The following is a 6,054-nucleotide window of genomic DNA, read 5'->3' as shown; positions in this document are numbered from 1 at the left end:
GAACATAAGATTCCTCAACTGAGATATAAATTGAACAAGTTCCACAGACATGTGACTAACAGAAATTGAATAATGTGTCCCTGAACAAAGGTCAAAATCAAAAGTAACAGTCAGTATCTGATGTGGCCACCAGCTGCATTAAGTACTGCAGTGCATCTCCTCCTCGTGGACTGCACCATATTTGTCAGTTCTTGCTGTGAGATGTTACCCCACTCTTCCACCAAGGCACCTGCAAGTTTCATGGACATTTCTGGATGGAATGGCCCGAGCCCTCACCTTCCGATCCAACAGGTCCCAGACGTGCTCAATGGGATTGAGATCCGGGCTCTTCGTTGGCAATGGCAGAACACTGACATTCCTGTCTTGCAGGAAATCACACACAGAACGAGCAGTATGGCTGGTGGCATTGTCATGCTGGAGGGTCATGTTAGGATGAGCCTGCAGGAAGGGTACCACATGAGGGAGGAGGATGTCTTCCCTGCACAGCGTTAAGATTGCCTGCAATGACAACAAGCCCAGTCTGACGATGCTGTGACACACCACCTCAGACCATGACGGACCCTCCACCTCCAAATCGATCCCGCTCCAGAGTACAGGCCTCGGTGTAACGCTCATGCCTTCGAAGATGAACGAGAGTCCAACCATCACCCCTTGAGAGACAAAACCGCGACTCGTCAGTAAAGACCACTTTTTCCCGGTCGTGCCTGGTCCAGCGACAGTGGGTTTGTGCCCATAGGTGACGTTGTTGCCGGTGATGTCTGGTGAGGACCTGCCTTAAAGCAGGCCTAGAAGCCCTCAGTCCAGCCTCTCAGCCTATTGCGGACAGTCTGAGCACTGATGGAGGGATTTTGTGTGTTCCTGGTGTTCCTCGGGCAGTTGTTTCTATCCATGTGTGATGTTGGAATTTACCTGTGCAGGTGTTGTTACACGTGGTCTGCCACTGCGAGGACGATCAGCTGTTCGTTCTGTCTCCCTGTAGCGATGTTTTAGGCATCTCACAGTACAGACATTGAAATGTATTGCCCTGGCCACATCTGGAGTCATCATGCCTCCTTGCAGCATGCCTAAGGCACGTTCACGCAGGGAGCCTGGGAATCTTTCTTTTGGTGTTTTTCCAGAGACATTCGGAAGTCCTCTTTAGTGTCCTAAGTTTTCATAACTGTGACCTTAATTGCCTACCGTCTGTAAGCTGTTAGTGTCTTAACGACCGTTCCACAGTTCATTAATCGTTTATGGTTTATTGAACAAGCCTGGGAAACCGTGTTTAAACCCTTCACAATGAAGATCTGTGAAGTTATTTGGATTTTTACGAATGATCTTTAAGTGAGGATCCTGAGTTTACATGAGTTTGCTGAGTTTACATATTGATCAGCACTTTGAAGCCTTCTTCATTGATGGGGGGTATTTTTATAGAAGTTCTAAAAGTCAAAAGAACTACTTAGATTCATATATTATATTGATATTAAAAACATCTCTCCTTTATAAATGTCTACCTTGTCCTGGACGCACATATTGACTCAGTAGTGTAGAAGGAAGTGTTGCCTAAGAAACGGATAACACAGAGACACACCCCCAAGGTGTGTGTGTATGTGTATATATATATATATATATATATATATATATATATATATATACATACACACACACACACAGTTGGAGTCATTAAAACTCGTTTTTCAACCACTCCACGAATTTCTTCTTAACAAACTATAGTTTTGGAAAGTTGGTTAGGACATCTACTTTGTGCATGACACGTAATTTTGACATATTGTTTACAGATTATTTCACTTATAATTCAAGTGGGTCAGAAGTTTACATACACTAAGTTGACTGCCTTTAAACAGCTTGGAAAATTCCAGAAAATTGTCATAGCTTTAGAAGCCTCTGATAGGCTAATTGACATAATTTGAGTCAATTGGAGGTGTTCCTGTGGATGTATTTCAAGGCCTACCTTCAAACTCAGTGCCTCTTTGCTTGACATCATGGGAAAATCAAAAGAAATCAGCCCCCCCAAAAATGGTAGACCTCCACAAGTCTGGTTCATCCTTGGGAGCAATTTCCAAACACCTGAAGGTACCACGTTCATCTGTATAAACAATAGTACGCAAGTATAAACACCATGGGACCATACAGCCATCATACTGCTCAGGAAGGAGACCCGTTCTGTCTCCTAGAGGTTAACGTACTTTGGTGCAAAAAGTGCAAATCAATCCCAGAACAACAGCAAAGGACCTTGTGAAGATGCTGGAGGAAACGGGTACAAAAGTATCTATATCCACAGTAAAACGAGTCCTATATCGACATAACCTGAAAGGCAGCTCAGCAAGGAAGAAGCCACTGGTCCAAAACCGGCATAAAAAAGCCAGACTACGGTTTGCAACTACACATGGGGACAAAGATTGTACTTTTTGGAGAAATGTCCTCTGGTCTGATGAAACGAAAATAGAACTGTTTGGCCATGATGACCATCGTTATGTTTGGAGGAAAAATGGAGGGAGGCTTATAAGCCAAAGAACACCATCCCAACCGTGAAGCACGGGGGGGTCAGCATCATGTTGTGGGGGTGCTTTGTTGCAGGAGGGACTGGTGCACTTCACAAAATAGATGTCATCATGAGGTTGGAAAATTATGTGGATATATTGAAGCAACACCTCAAGACATCAGTCAGGAAGTTAAAGCTTGGTCACAAATAGGTCTTCCAAATGGAGAATGACTCCAAGCATACTTGCAAAGTTGTGGCAAAATGACTTAAGGACAACAAAGTCAAGGTATTGGAGTGGCCATCACAAAGCCCTGACCTCAATCCTATAGAACATTTGTGGGCAGAACTGAAAAAGCGTGTGCGAGCAAGGAGGCCTACAAACCTGACTCCGTTATACTAGCTCTGTCAGGAGGAATGGGCCAAAATTCACCCAGCTTTTTGTGGAAGGCTACTCAAAATGTTTGGGACAAATTTTAAAGGCAATGCTACCAAATACTAATTGAGTGTATGTAAACTTCTATTATGTAAACTTCTGACCCACTGGGAATGTGATGAAAGAAATAAAAGCTGAAATAAATAATTCTCTCTCCTATTATTCTGACATTTCGCATTCTTAAAATAAAGTGGTCATAACTAACCTAAAACAGGGAATTTTTACTAGCATTAAATATCAGGAATTGTGACAACTGAGTTGAAATGTTTCCAGTTTTAGGTGTATGTAAACTTCTGACTTCAACTGTGTGTATAAATATGGGACAGACACTGTAGTGGACTACACAGACACTGTAGTGGACTACACAGACACTGTAGTGGACTACACAGACACTGTAGTGGACTACACAGACACTGTAGTGGACTACACAGACACTGTAGTGGACTACACAGACACGCTCACTGTAGTGGACTCCGATGACCCTTTGTTTGAGCACTGAAGCAAAGCCAGGCCAGGGGGGAGATGACAGGCCAGGGGGGGGGATGACAGGCCAGGGGGGGATGACAGGCCAGGGGGAGATGACATGTTAAATGATGGGTTGCATCGTGGCAGTGCAACCAAGAGACCTCCCTTCCTTTCTCCCTCCCTTCCTTTCTCCCTCCCTTCCTCCCTCCCTTCCTCCCTCCCTTCCTTTCTCCCTCCCTTCCTTTCTCCCTCCCTCCTGGGAAACAAAGGGGCTTTTTATTTGAAGAGCAGCAGTGACATGGGAGGGAGGGAGGAGAGGGCAGGGAGGGAGGAGAGGACAGGGAGGGAGGGAGGAGAGGAGAGGACAGGGAGGGAGGAGAGGGCAGGCGGACGGCTGTGAATGTGGGCCATGTGTCAGGACTGCTGGTGCTGCTTCTCTCCGTTGCTCTCTAGTCCTGTCTCCCTCCCTCCCTCCCTCCCTCCCCCCCCACTGGGCTCTCTAGTCCTGTCTCCCCCCCCCTCCCTCCCCACTGGGCTCTCTAGTACTGCCTCCCCACTGGGCTCTCTAGTCCTGTCTCCCCCCTCCCTCCCCACTGGGCTCTCTAGTACTGCCTCCCCACTGGGCTCTCTAGTACTGCCTCCCCACTGGGCTCTCTAGTCCTGTCCCCCCCCCCCCATCCCTCCCCACTGGGCTCTCTAGTACTGCCTCCCTCCCTCCCCACTGGGCTCTCTAGTACTGCCTCCCTCCCTCCCCACTGGGCTCTCTAGTCCTGTTTCACCTCCCTCCCTCCCCACTGGGCTCTCTAGTCCTGCCCCCCCCATCCCTCCCCACTGGGCTCTCTAGTCCTGTTTCACCTCCCTCCCTCCCCACTGGGTTCTCTAGTCCTGTTTCACCTCCCTCCCTCCCCACTGGGTTCTCTATTCCTGTTTCACCTCCCTCCCTCCCCACTGGGTTCTCTAGTCCTGTCAAGAAGGGCAGCAAAGAAGCCACTTCTCTCCAGGAAAAACATCAGGGACAGACTGATATTCTGCAAAAGGTACAGGGATTGGACTGCTGAGGACTGGGGTAAAGTCATTTTCTCTGATGAATCCCCTTTCTGATTGTTTGGGGCATCCAGAAAAAAGCTTGTCCGGAGAAGACAAGGTGAGCGCTACCATCAGTCCTGTGTCATGCCAACAGTAAAGCAACCTGAGACCATTCATGTGTGGGGTTGCTTCTCAGCCAAGGGAGAGGGCTCACTCACAATTTTGCCTAAGAACACAGCCATGAATAAAGAATGGTACCAACACATCCTCCGAGACCAACTTCTCCCAACCATCCAGAAACAGTTTGGTGACGAACAATGCCTTTTCCAGCATGATGGAGCACCTTGCCATAAGGCAATAGTGATAACTAAGTGGCTCGGGGAACAAAACATTGATATTTTGGGTCCATGGCCAGGAAACTCCCCAGACCTTAATCCCATTGAGAACTTGTGGTCAATCCTCAAGAGGCGGGTGGACAAACAAAAACCCACAAATTCTGACAAACTCCAAGCATTGATTATGCAAGAATGGGCTGCCATCAGTCAGGATGTGGCCCAGAAATTAATTGACAGCATCATGCCAGGGCGGATTGCAGAGGTTCTGAAAAAGAAGGGTCAACACTGCAAATATTGAGTCTTTGCATCATCTTCATGTAATTGTCGATAAAAAGCCTTTTGACACTTGCTTGTAATTATACTTCAGTATCCATAGTAACATCTGACAAATATCTAAAGACACTGAAGCAGCAAACTTTCTGGAAATTAATATTTGTGTCATTCTCAAAACTTTTGGCCACGACTGTGTCACCTGCCATGGCTTTGGGCCTTCGTTCTCCTTCCCTCGTAGTTCAGACCTGCTACCACAACGTCCTTCACTCCTTCCCTCGTAGTTCAGACCTGCTACCACAACGTCCTTCCCTCGTATTTCAGACCTGCTACCACAACGTCCTTCCCTCGTAGTTCAGACCTGCTACCACAACGTCCTTCCCTCGTAGTTCAGACCTGCTACCACAACGTCCTTCCCTCGTAGTTCAGACCTGCTACCACAACGTCCTTCCCTCGTAGTTCAGACCTGCTACCACAACGTCCTTCACTCCTTCCCTCGTAGTTCAGACCTGCTGACACAACGTCCTTCACTCCTTCCCTCGTAGTTCAGACCTGCTACCACAACGTCCTTCACTCCTTCCCTCGTAGTTCAGACCTGCTACCACAACGTCCTTCACTCCTTCCCTCGTAGTTCAGACCTGCTGACACAACGTCCTTCCCTCGTAGTTCAGACCTGCTGACACAACGTCTTTCACTCCTTCCCTTGTAGTTCAGACCTGCTACCACAACGTCCTTCACTCCTTCCCTCGTAGTTCAGACCTGCTACCACAACGTCCTTCACTCCTTCCCTCGTAGTTCAGACCTGCTACCACAACGTCTTTCCCTCGTAGTTCAGACCTGCTACCACAACGTCTTTCCCTCGTAGTTCAGACCTGCTACCACAACGTCCTTCCCTCGTGGTTCAGACCTGCTACCACAACATCCTACACTCCTTCCCTCATAGTTCAGACCTGCTACCACAACGTCCTTCACTCATTCTTGTCATGAAATACACGAGTCTCAGCCTGCTGGGTGGAACATCTCGCCTCCTCTAATTGGCCAAG

Source organism: Oncorhynchus kisutch, unplaced genomic scaffold (genome assembly GCF_002021735.2).
Source record: "Oncorhynchus kisutch isolate 150728-3 unplaced genomic scaffold, Okis_V2 scaffold3820, whole genome shotgun sequence".
Lineage (NCBI taxonomy): Eukaryota > Metazoa > Chordata > Actinopteri > Salmoniformes > Salmonidae > Oncorhynchus > Oncorhynchus kisutch.
This window is presented reverse-complemented; position numbering follows the sequence as displayed.